General features: G+C 41.2%; 1 long non-coding RNA gene across 1 annotated transcript; it reads right to left on the reverse strand.

Moving 5' to 3' along the window:
* Positions 1–328: 328 nt before the first annotated feature.
* On the reverse strand, positions 329–3,749 carry LOC109211963. The gene is made up of 4 exons (XR_002065798.1): positions 3,723–3,749; positions 3,371–3,642; positions 2,962–3,287; positions 329–516 (listed from the first exon to the last, which is right to left on the reverse strand). It is a non-coding gene; the product is annotated as an uncharacterized LOC109211963 (long non-coding RNA).
* Between the last annotated feature and the right edge of the window lie 9,509 nt (positions 3,750–13,258).

The raw sequence follows: 13,258 nt of genomic DNA on the forward strand, positions 1-13,258 counted from the left end.
ACTTTTAACAACCAAAAGTCTCTTCGTTAATAGTCACTTATCTTTGATAAAACTGTCGCTAAAGAGTTTTAATGACCACATTTTTCTTCGCTAATATGAAAATATAATAAATATAATGAAAAGTTAAATTATGTGAATAGTAATAATTATTTATATGTTTTCATACACGCTCAACAACATTGGAAAATAAACCAAATACTTGATATCTTGTTAACACAAAGAACTAAAGTATCATATTTACCAGAAACTAATCAAAATTGTAAGAAACCCATCTTACTAAAACAATGAAAAGTAATAATAATGCAAACTCATCCAAGAGACAACTGGAAGCATAAAATGAGATGAGTTAATCATCATTTTTAATAATTCCTAAAAAGAACAAAAGTAAAATTGCAGCATATATATGTACATAAGAAAGTGTCTTTAAACCATCGCTGACGAACCAAAAACCTCTTGTACTTCAACATGCTCTACACTTTCTTCAAGGATAAGTTCTTCGGGCTTCAAGTTTTTGATCTGTTAAAATAATAAATTTATGCCAGTTTAATAACAAAGAATAAACAACTAAAGAAGAAAATGAACACGTTAAAGGGAAAATGAACAAATAACACCTTAAATTATCGAATGCACAAATAGATAACCATATTCACAAGAAGTAAGTTGACTAGCCAAAGAAGTGATAAGTTCAATTAAAATTTGAAGTTTACTGCCCAAGCATCTGGGCGTGAAAGGAAACTGTTTGATCGGGCTGCTTGCGCGTCGGCAACTGTTGCTACGCTTTGATCAATATGATGACTTCATTATATCGTTATCCAGGTCAGTTAATTATCTACCATTAAATGGAGAAGAACACCAGCTTAGGGTGTTCCCATGGACAATTGCTTACAATCCTAGAGAGGGAACTTCTATGGCCAGTGTGGATATCGTTGCCGAACTTATCTCCAGATCTTTTTAGAAAGAGAGCTTTGCTGTCCATCGCAGCTGCTGTTGGTAAACCAATCGCAATCGATAAAGCTACACAATCAAAAATTAGACCTAGCACAGCTTGGGTTAAAGCGATCCTCGTTCTTTTGAACAAGCACCCAAAAAAAGTAACGTTGCAATACTTGGATGAGAATTCTGGAGATTGTTTGTGATAACTTGCCATTATATTGTTCATGTTGCAAACGCCAAGGGCATGATGAAAATACATGCCGTTTGATTGCGACATGGAATCAAGATAATGTTTTGAATGTGGAAACTGAGGACTGTGATGATCAGGCATCTGTTGAAAAATTTTAAGGTGATTTACGACAAATTCTTAATGAAACTAGGAAGTTGCATGGAGATATTGACGCTGCAATAACTGATGGAAACATTGGGCAGCAGCAGGTCGCAAAAACTGGAAATAATAGAAGTCTAGTTAATCCAGTAGGTAATGTTTCAAAGGTGATAAAGGGTCAATCTAAACCTACAGATGATGTTCCTACTACTACAGCCTTGGCAAGGCTTTATAAGGCTGTAAACGATGCTAATTCTAGGCATAATCGAAAAGGTGATACGACTGCCTCAGGAGCTAGAATAAATATACAAGAGGAGGTTTTGAATAAAGAAAACACTGGTAATAATCAACAAACAGTAGCAGGGACAGGACATGTTGAAGAATCTGTAAAAGTTCCAGCTACTGTAGGTTCAAATTTGGAGGTTGTTGTTGCAATGAATGCAACTGTGGATCGAGCTGCATCTAGGGACGTTAATATAGGTAATGTTGCACCTGTTGTATCAGTGGAAAAACCAGCAGGTATTAAGAGGGTGGATCAGACTACTAAGGAAGGAGAAGCTATTGAAGTAGGTGCACTAGTTAAAGCATCCGCTGCTCGTGATAGTACTAGTGCACGAACTGATGGATTGGAAGATGCTAATGTGAATTTACTGGATACGGGGGCAGCTGACACAGTAGCAACAATGTCCCAGCCTGTGCATAAGGGACAAGAACTGGAAGGGCTTGATGTAGAAGAGATGCAAGAATCAGATGTTCAAGCAGTGCATAATTAAAAATCTGAAGAATGGGCAGTGGTTAATCGAGCCACAAGGACTGCTGTCTAACCGAATGAATCCCTCTTAGGCACTAGGACTGCTGTCTCTATCCACATTCAGCTATGTTTCTATCAACAGACATCATGAATACCAGAACGACAATAAATTTAAAAAGGACATTATAAAAAGTAAATGAACAATCCAAAAAATGATACTTCTAAAATGAAATTACAAGACACAAAATCAAGTATGACAAACAAAACTAGAGAAACAGGTTCTTTAGTTCTAGAGCTCAGACAACTTGCACATCAGCACAAGAGATTCCTTCACAGTTAATGGAGTCGTTTGGGGAACAAGAAGGTGATTCGGGTCAGCAACTAATATCTACAGGGAATAACCAACAATAAAGTTCTTTATCTTGGTTTGATGTTTTTTCCGGTTTTTCTAATGTCAAAAATTCAAGTTTAAAAGTACCAGGAGTTGATGCATTACCACATATATTTATTTGTCAAGTTAGTTCAGATACATTAATTTGTTTTGGATTAGTTTGATGTCTGACCATCGCATTGTTCAGGTTCTTCTATGCATCTAGCGCTTGCATTTACCCCAAGTTCATACAACTTGAAACAAATATCAGCTTGAAAGAATCTGATGCATGGCCAGCAGAGGTTTATTTCCTAAAAATACTGTGTTTCCTTACTTTGACATTAAGTAATTCCAAAATAACGATTTTTAACTTTTCTTTGGTTTGGGTATGGCCTCAATATCTCAAGCAAATTCTACAAATAAGGTGCCGGTTTCTAAGGAGCAATTAACTGTTACAAGTGAATTCTTGTGAAATCATAAGATTTGGGCCTATCATGTAGAAGAGGATGAATAAGATGAGATGGAAAACGACAACTCGCACGGCATGTTAGAGTAAAATAGGATTTTCAATGTACTAACCCATTATATGATTCAATCTATTGATCAGTTGAAGATGGTGATGAAGGCTGATCAAACACTATCTTTGCAAGCTGTGTGTATTTACTCTCTAGCTCATCATATTCACTCTCTAGCCCTTCCAAACGTCCTTTTAGTGTTTCATTTTCTTTTACAGTAGCATTCAACTTTTCCTACAATGCAGATTTAGAGGAGTTACCACCTTTCAACTCCATAGAGGTTATCCCACCACCAAATCCAACTACATGACTCTTTTGTTCGGAGCACCTTTCTACAACCTCAATGTTTGTAAGAGACGATTCAGATAGCACCAATTCTTTAATTTTATCCTGTAAAATGAAAAATTATTTAATTAAAATAATACAACACAATAAATAAATAAATATAAATTGAAATTTATCAATAAACATACATATTTCTCACTAGTTTCAGGTTCGACAAGCTTGTTGTTCTACTTACGAATCTCAAAAAAAATAGTTACCACGTCTGGTGGATTACCATCTTTACCACCCTTCACATTACAATAAAGAAGTCAAAGAAATCTTTGTAACAAAGATGAGGTTTCTTAATAGAATTATAAGATTTACTCACCATTTCATAAATGATCTCCCTAATTGGTTTACTACCCGTACGATGAGGCATACTCAACTTAGACCTATTGACCGAGTTTCTTGTACTTGTCTCCTAAATTAACAATATACCGGCAAAATTCTGGTTAGCCACTTAATATAACACAATATTAATAAATAGCTATAAAATCATACCTTAAATTTTTCAGTAAAAAAATGCTCGTTGACAAGCCATTCCCAATCACTCTCGTCTACCCCATCGGCACATCTTTTATTGCATAACAGAATGGCTTAGACTTAATATTCTTGTGCATCGATCCTCTCCAATTGTTCCATAACTTTCTCATATGTTTCAAGACATTATCTCGTTGATCATTTATGTCATCACTGTCAAATTTGTCCTACAATGGTTAATAAGTATCATTAAATATGACACAACAACAACAACAACAACATACCCAGTGTAGTCCCTTAAAAGACAAATGAAAAGAAAAAGACCAACTTTTATGATCGTGTTTATATCATCAGTTTAGAAGCATACCAGCAAATACTGAAACCTGTTTCTCTTTCTCTTTATTGGATCTACTGTTCATTCATTTACAACTTCTACTCTTAGTTCGTACATCATGGTTTAGATGCATAGTAGCATATACTCAAAATTTACAGGAAGCTGCATCAATATTAAAACAGGCTTGTTCCCTAAATGAACGAAGCATGAAGAAAGAAAACATGAAAAGTAATAGCTTAAAATTGCTTGCCATGGTGTTAGAACTGATCATTTGTACCAACTCTAATATAAGAGGAAATAGATTGGTGTACTTCATAGAGAAGAAGACAAGCAATTCACTTGGCCAAAGTTGAAAAGCATTCGAGAAAGTTTTAAATGTACATAATAAAATTATCAAAAAATATGTAGATCATAATTCATATCCCTTTTTTCTTCCTTTCTGCCGAACTTAAATTCAAGTAATGAAATATGGAATTACATTTCTTGTACTTGGTCATGTTAAATACTTTTAGCTTTGTTACGGACGTCTAAAAATCAGTAGAGATATAAAAAGAAGAAGAAACTGAGTTAACATATTGTATTAAAAAGTAGAAATGGAGTAGGCAAATCAAGAAAGTAATGCTTTAAATCTTTACCGTAATAACTTCCTACATGTGTTGTAGTTTATATTCTTTGATGTCTGCCCATGAGTATACACGCAATGGGCACATATTACGATTGCGGACCAATATACCTAAGTATCTCGTAAGTGAGGCATGATGCTGCCCAACAACCCTATTATGGTAGAAAGTGACGTGCAACTTTTCTCCTACTTTGAGTCCTGCAACTTTTTTATACCTATTCGTTCCTCTCACTTTTTTTACCTTTTCCGATTCACATGGCCCTGCGAATTTCAATTTAACTCAAATATAAAAATAGATCTTGTACAATAACAACAAAAAAATCTTATAGCTTGAGATAATAAAATACTTATTTCACTTCTCTGAGTGCCCTGCATCTCTTCTTTTTCATGAAGAAAAAGAGTATCACCTTCAAATGTTTGATCAAGACTAGGAGGCGCAACATTTTCTCCAACTTTGAGCCCTGCAACATTTTTACACCAATTCATTCCTCTAAGTTTTTTTACCTTTTCAGATTCTCAAAGCCCTGCAAATATCAATTTAAGTCAAATATAAAAATAGTTCTTATACAATAACAACTGTCACGATCCAAAATCAACTAAGGATCGTGATGGCGCCGGACACCGTTGTCAGGCAAGCCAACCATAAATACTTAATTAAATTCTCATTTAAATAATTGTGAAAATTCTGATTTTCCTTCAATTTTACTAGTCAAAGGTACTCATTTCAAATTAAATATGAAAGTCAAGAAATCAATACAAAATACCTCATAATCATCCCAGAACCCGGTGTCACAAGTGCATGAGCATTTACTAGGGAATAAAATAAAATACAGTAACTGTCCGGAATACAAGGTGGACAGAAATGAAAATACAGCACAATACTCTGAAGGAGACTCTGCGGGCTGCTGGCCGCCTCGATAAATGCAGCTCACCTAGGTCTCCGTACCAACCATGCCGCTATGCCACTAAGCCGCTAGCCACACCTGAACCTGTGCAACAAAAATAAACAACAAGTGTAGTATGAGTACGAAAACAACGTGTACTCAGTAAGTATCCCGCCTAATCTCGAAGAAGTAGAGACGAGAGGTCGACTTCGACACTTACTAGTGGTCCAATAATGATACAACAGTAATATAACAAGTCGAGGGTTTATATGAACATGAATGTAATTCAATAGAGTGAAGCAAGAAAACATTTCCTTCTTTTATATGAAAATTTCCGATTTCCTTTTTCATCAATTATACATATATTCTCAAGCCGGGAAGAAGCAATATAAACTTCAATAAGGTTCAAGGCAAGCAATACAAGCATGCGTAATTCATGCCGAGGACGTACGGCCCGATCCAACAATATTTAAACTGTGCACTGCCAGAGGGTCGAATGGCGCGAACCATAGATGTATCTATTATCCTGCTCGTGAATCATATGTGCGACGTGGTCAAATATAAGTAAACAATCACCCTGCTCGCGAATCATACATGCGACGCAGGTACACATAAAAACACACGTTTTTAACCGTCAATCAAGACTTCATCAGGGAAGCGATTATTCAAGGAGGTGAAAACTTCTCTTTTACAAGTCAAGAAAATGAATTTTAATCTTTGTAGAAATTCATTTACTCATTTGATGTGATCTAAGCAATTCAAACGGTCAATAAGATTACAAATATTCTAAGTATAACATGCTTTTGGGTCTTAGACTACCCGGACATAAACATAATAGTAGCTACGCACGGACTCTCGTCACCTCGTGCGTATGTAGCCCCCACAAATAGGAGCACATAACCAATTAACTCACCTATGGGGACAATTCCCTCTTACAAGGTTAAAAGGAGACTCACCTTGCTCCGAAGTTCCATAACCGGTATTCCACGCCCTTCCGAGGACTCAAATCGAAGCACAATGCTCAAAAACTAGCCAATAATTATGCAAATCCATTAATATATGCTCAATTACTCATAATAATCGAATTTATAACAATTCCTAACCCCGATCGAAAAGTTGACAAAATCGCCTCGGGCCCACGCGCCCGGAATTCCGAAATTTTTCGAGGATAACGCTTACCCATAACCTTACGAACTCAAATATATAATTTACTCTTAATTTCATATCCATAACCGTGGTCAAAATCTAAGAATACTAATTTTCTAGGTTTCCCCCTCAAACCCCAACTTTCTACCAATTTCTATACTTTAATCCGCAATAAAACCATGTATTTAACTTACAAGAGGTGGGATTAACTTACCTCTTGATTGATGATGAAATCTCTCTCTTCAAAGCCTCAACACTTGTAATAAAGACTCAAATCACAGTTTCACACCTGTCTCCTCCATTACCAAACTCCCTTGAAATGCTTAGAACTCAAAGAAGTAATGTTTCAGCCACTAATAATAATAGTTCAAGATTAAACTTTAAGAAGATTTCAAGATTTCGGGATTGGTCATTAGCACAAAGGACCATTTCTCTAAACAAAGCTGCAGAACAACAGAATGTTGAAGTCTCAGAATCAGATTTCAGATCTGATGCTTCCCAAATCAAGATTGAACTTTAGGATGCACTTCAAGGTAATTGGTTCATTCTGTTCTGTTCAGAATCAGATTTCAGCCCAAAATGTTGAGTGCTCATTGATAGAAGATATATCATTTTAATACTATCAAAAAGTGTCACGACCCCAGTTCACCCTCCATGAACATGTCGTGATGGCACCTAGTTCCTACAACTAGGTAAGCCTAACAATGCGGAAATTCGTATAACTTGCGGAAACATTTAATTAAATTAAGCAAAACTAGAAGAAAATGGTAAGTAAGTGCCACCTGGCATATACAACTCAAAAATAAATCGCGGAAGTCTAAAATCTCAACCCAAAACCCGGAAACTCACGGTAACCACAGGCTAACAGAAACATAGTACGCTGTTCTAACTCCAGAATATCTAGACAACTAAGAGAAAAGGAATAAACTAAGTACTAAAGCTGGAACACAATAGAGACTCCTGGTCTGCGGACGCGGCAGATATACCTCAAAGTCTCCGTGTATCTCCTCGCCTCAAGGATAGTGCGCCTGAGTGGAGGTACCTGGATCTGCACATGAAAAACATGCGCAGGAAGGGCATGAGTACACCACAGCGGTACTCAGTAAGTGCCAAGCCTAACCTCGGTTGGGTAGTGACGAGGAAGGTCAGGGCCCTACTGAGGCTAAAAGATAATAATAAATTAACAGTATGAAAAATAAGCAGTAATAGTGAGTACAGCAGTGAGATAAGATAGGTTAAACAAGGCAATAGCAAATACACAAAGAACGGAACATCCACATGTGACGACCCGGCCCGTCGTCACGTGAGTTACCGCCCTGTTTCCCCCATTTTTCTGCTTCCTTATGTTTTATTATAAGAGTCTTGAGTGAATGAGTCGATTTGGATTGGTTTCGGATGGAAATGAGACATATAGTCTCTTTAAGGAAGGTTTGTATTGGAAAAGTTAACCGGATGTTGACTTGTAAGTTAGAAGGCTCGGATATGATTTTCGGTGATTTGGTTAGCTTCGGAGGATGATTTGTGACTTAGGAGTGTGATCGGAATTGATTTTGGAGGTCCGGTGTAGAATTAGGCTTGAATTGGCGAAGTTAGTATTTTGGCGAATCCCGGTTGATAGGTGAGATTTTGATCCGAGGTTCAGAATGGGATTCCGAGAGTTGTTGTAGCTTCGTTAGGTGATTTTGGATGTGTGTGCAAAATTTCAGATCATTCGGAGGTATTTTGGTCGGGTTTTTGATCAAATGCGTAATTCGGAAGTTTTAGAAGAACTTAGGCTTGAATCCGATGTAATTTGATAGTTTGGGTGTTAATTGTGGTGTTTTGACGATTGGAAAAAGTTTGAATGATGTTTTAGGATGGGTTGGCACTTTTAGTTGAGGTCCTGGGGGCCTCGGGGTGATTTCGGATGGCCATCGGGATGAAATTTGGACTTATGAGATTGCTGTGTATCTGGCTTCTGGTATTTCCGCATCTGCGGAAAAGGAATCGAAGATGCGGTTGCGCAGGTGCGGAAGAAGGCTCGCAGGTGCGGGCATTTGGCCTGGATGGAGGATTTCGCTGATGCGGAAGGGGAGCCGCATCTGCGAGACCGCAGATGCGGTGGAAGAGTCGCAGGTGCAAAAGGGTGAAGCCATGGTGTTTCCGCATAAGCGAGGTCCGCAAATGTGGATAGAGGACCGCAGAAGCGGTCGTGGACTTAATGAGGATCTGCAGAAGCGGAGGTATAACTGCAGAAGCGGTAGCCGCAAATGCGGCAAAGGAACCGCAGATGCGAATATCACTATTCAGAGAAGGGTTATAAAGCTCATTTTGTTCCGCGAGCTTAAGTTCATTTCCACCATTTTTGATCGACCTTGAGAGCTCTTGGACGGAAATTGAAGGGGATTTCGACTAGGTGTGATTGGAGGTGAGTTCCTTGACCTAAATACGTGATTTCATGGTAGGATTAACGTGGAAATTGGTGGAAATTCATCAAAAGAGGGTAAAGCTAGGGCTTGGGAATTTGGTATTTCAAAGTGGAATTTGAGGGGTCAAATGGACTCCGATTTTGGTAATTTTGATATGTATAGACTCGTGGGGAGATAAGGAATCGGATGATGTTAATTTTCTGATTTTTCGAGAAGTGGGCCCGGGGCTCGGGTTTTGCCAATTTCGTAAATTTCGATATTTTTCGAGTCTTTTCGATTGGGTTATGTTCCCTTAGCCTATTGTAACGTATTCGTTGTGGTTTTGACCAGATTCGACGTGCGAGGAGGTCGATTTGCGAGGCAAGGGCATAGTGAGCTAGGATTTTGGTCGGCTTGAGGTGAGTAATGATAGTAAATGATATCATGAGGGTTTGAAACCCCGGATTTGCACAATGTAGTGCTATATTGAGATGAAACACGCGCTTAATGGCGAGCGCGGGGTTTTTTACTACCGAGGATTGTGACTTGGTCCGTCCCGTTTGATATTTTACTGCGTATTTGATTAAGCTGATTTGTTTATCATCATGATTTGGGCTAGTTGCCATGTTTGGGGCCTCTTGCCGACTTGTAGAACCCTTAGGGGTATTATGACTGATTTTCCTCACTTTACTTGGTACAAATCACATTCTCAGTCATGTTTCTAATTGATTAAACAATGTGAACCGTTTTTATAAGTGTTAATCCTAAATGAGGGAAGATATGTGGGCTGAGATCCCTACCCTATACTATTGTGTCCTAAAATGACTGAGAGAGGTTGAGAACCCAACAGTGAGGATATTATATATATTATGGATCGGGCTGCACGCCGCAGCAAATACTTATATGGATCGGGCTGCACGCCGCAGCAAATGTTTATGTGGATCGGGCTGCGTGCCGTAGCAATATTGTGCTTGGGCTGTAGGATCCCCTCCGGAGTCTGCACCCCCACAATGAGCGCGGGTACCCATATGGATCGGGCTGCACGCCGAAGCGATGGATCGGGCTGCACGCCGCAGCGAGATATGGATCGGGTTGCACGCCGCGGTGGTTACTATATGATACTATTCTGAGAGTAATCTGAGTTACTATACTGAGCGGTTGATACTGGGCCCGAGGGGCAGTTTTACTATATACCACTTATTAGTTATTTTTTTACCTGATTTACCTGCCTTTAAAACGGATATTTCACATGATTTCACGAATTTTACTGCTTTAAGTGATTTACTGCCTGATATAGAACTGCCTTGTGCTGTTATGTGTTTTCTTATCTTCAGCTATTATTTATTATTATTACTCACTGGGTCGGAGTACTCACATTACTCCCTGCACCATGTGTGCAGATTCAGGCATAGCAGAGTCCGTTCCTGAGCACTGATATCCTTGTCCAGATCAGGCAGCGAGTTCGGACCTTCGAGGTAGCTGTTGGCGTCCGCAGCCCCCTTGACTCCCCCATTTCATGTTATTTCAGTTATTCCAGACTTCTGTATCAGATATTCTGTTTGTAGACTTATAGAAATTCTGTAGTAGCTCATGACTTGTGAAACCCCGGTTTGGGCTGTGTCGGGATGGTTTCTACTATTATATTCCATATTCCCGCTAATTATTGTTATTAAATCATGCTTTAGAATTTTTTTAATGGTAATTAACTGCTTAAAAGAGGTGTTGGCATTGTTCTGGCTGGCCTTGTCTTCATAAGAGGCGCCATCACGGTCGACTTTGGGATTTTTGCCGTGACAGTTGGTATCAGAGCCTAGGTTACTAGGTCTCACGAGTCATGAGCTGGTTTAGTAGAGTCTCGCGGATCGGTACTGAGACGTTTGTACTTATCCTCGAGAGGCTGCAGAACCTTTTAGGAAACTTCACATTCTTGGAATTCTTGTCGTGCGAACTTGTTGATCCGAGTACTAAACCTCTCTTTATCTATTCTCTCACAGATAGTGAGGACACGAGCTACAGGACATGGCGGACAACCCCCAGTACCACCCATTGAGACCACCAGAGGCCGTGGACGCGGTCGTGGTCGTGGTAGAGGCAGAGCAGTAGGGGTAGCACCTGTTGATCCACCAGTTGCCCCAGCTCAGGATCAGGCTCCAGCAGCACGAGTTCAGGCACCAGCTGTGCCCATCGTGATTCCTGGCCTTCAGGAGACATTAGCTCAGATCTTGACAGTGCACGGGCCTGGCTTAGGTGGTTTCAGCCACTACAGCAGCAGCAGCTACTTCGCAGGCCGGGGGAGGCAATCAGACCCCCGCTGCTCGCACACCTGAGCAGGTAGTGCAGGGATTACAGACTCCAGAGGCACCTCCAGCTCAGCCAGCTGTGCCAGTACAGGAGTTCAGGGTTCCAGTTATGCCCGAGGACGAGCAGCGTCGCCTCGGGAGGTTTGGTAGGCTCTAGCCTCTGACATTTAGTGGAGCTGAGGAAGAGGATGCCCAGGGTTTTCTCGACAGATGTCAACAGATGCTCCGTACAGCGGGGATTCTTGAGTCCAGTGGTGTGGCTTTTACTACTTTTCAGTTTACTGGAGCTGCCTTCACTTGGTGGGAGGCGTATGAGCGGCGTAGACCGGCTGGTGCAGCACTTTTGACTTGGCAGGAGTTCTCCACTCTCTTCTTGGAGAAGTATGTACCGCAGTCCCGTAGAGAGGAGCTGCGCAGACAGTTTGAGTGGCTACGGTAGGGAGATATGATAGTGTCCCAGTATGAGATGAGATTTTCAATGTTGGCTCGGTATGCAGTTTGGCTGGTTCCGACAGGTCATGAGCGTATCCGGAGGTTTGTTGATGGTCTCAACTACCCTTTTCGAGTTCTGATGACTAGGGAGCGAGTGCTGGGTGCCACATTCGAGGAGGTGGTTGATATAGCCCGAGAGATTGAGGCGGTTCTCCGTCAGGATCGAGATGAGAGGGAGGCCAAGAGGCCTCGAGGTTCTGGTAGTTACAGTGGCGCTCCTTCGAGGGGCTAGTTCCAGCAGGGTCGGGGCCGTTCTTTCAGGCCCGCTCAGTCAGCCCGACCCGAGTACCGAGGAGGATCTTCAGGTCGTGGTTATCAGGGTTCTCAGCAGAGTCAGCCATCTCTCAGCGCTCTTCCATCACAGAGTTCATCTCGTGCTCCGTCTGCTCAGGGTTCTTCTAGGCCGAGTGCATCAGCTAGTCACTCCGGCGCGAGGGGTTCCCTTCAGTCCCAGTCCCCAGCACCTGGGAGTTGCTATGTGTGTGGAGAGTTTGGGCATATGCGGAGGGAGTGTCCTCGTCGTGTTGCTAGCTCATCTCAGCAGAGGGGTCATCCCTCATCTTCTGGTCCAGTTTCTTCAGCACCCGCCCCGCCAGCTAGGGGTGAGGGTCAGGCAGCCAGGGGTCGCCCTAGGGGAGGTGGTCGATCGGGTGGTGGTCAGGCTCGCTTTTATGCTCTTCAGGGAAGGACAGATGTTATTGCTTCGGATGCTGTTATTACAGGTATTATTTCAGTCTGCCATAGAGATGCCTCAGTCTTATTTGATCCCGGTTCCACCTATTCTTATGTGTCCTCATATTTTGCTCATCATCTGGGTGCGACCCGAGGGTGTCTTGCTTTACCTGTTCATGTATCTACCCCGGTGGGCGATACTGTCGTTGTAGACCATGTATGCCGGTCATGTTTGGTTACTATTGGGGGTCTGGAGACCCGAGCTGATCTGTTGCTATTGAGCATGGTAGATTTTGATGTTATTCTGGGCATGGACTGGTTATCTCCGTGTCATGCTATCCTAGACTGTCATGCTAAGACAGTCACTTTGGCTATACCGGGTGTACCGAGGACCGAATGGCGTGGTATGACTGACTATGTTCCTAGCAGGGTGATTTCATTCTTAAAGGCCCAGCTTATGGTTGGGAAGGGTTGTCTTTCATATTTGGCGTTCGTGAGGGATGTTGGAGCCGAGACTCCTAGCATTGATTCTGTCCCAGTTGTGAGGGAGTTTCCCGATGTTTTCCCTGCAGACCTGCCGGGCATGCCCCCGGATAGGGATATTGATTTTGGTATTGACCTGGTGCCGGGCACTCAGCCCATTTCCATTCCGCCATATCGTATGGCGCCAGCGGAGTTGAAAAAATTGAAGGATCGGCTTCAGGAACTCCTAGATAAGGG

The sequence above is a fragment of the Nicotiana attenuata genome, unplaced genomic scaffold (genome assembly GCF_001879085.1).
Source record: "Nicotiana attenuata strain UT unplaced genomic scaffold, NIATTr2, whole genome shotgun sequence".
Lineage (NCBI taxonomy): Eukaryota > Viridiplantae > Streptophyta > Magnoliopsida > Solanales > Solanaceae > Nicotiana > Nicotiana attenuata.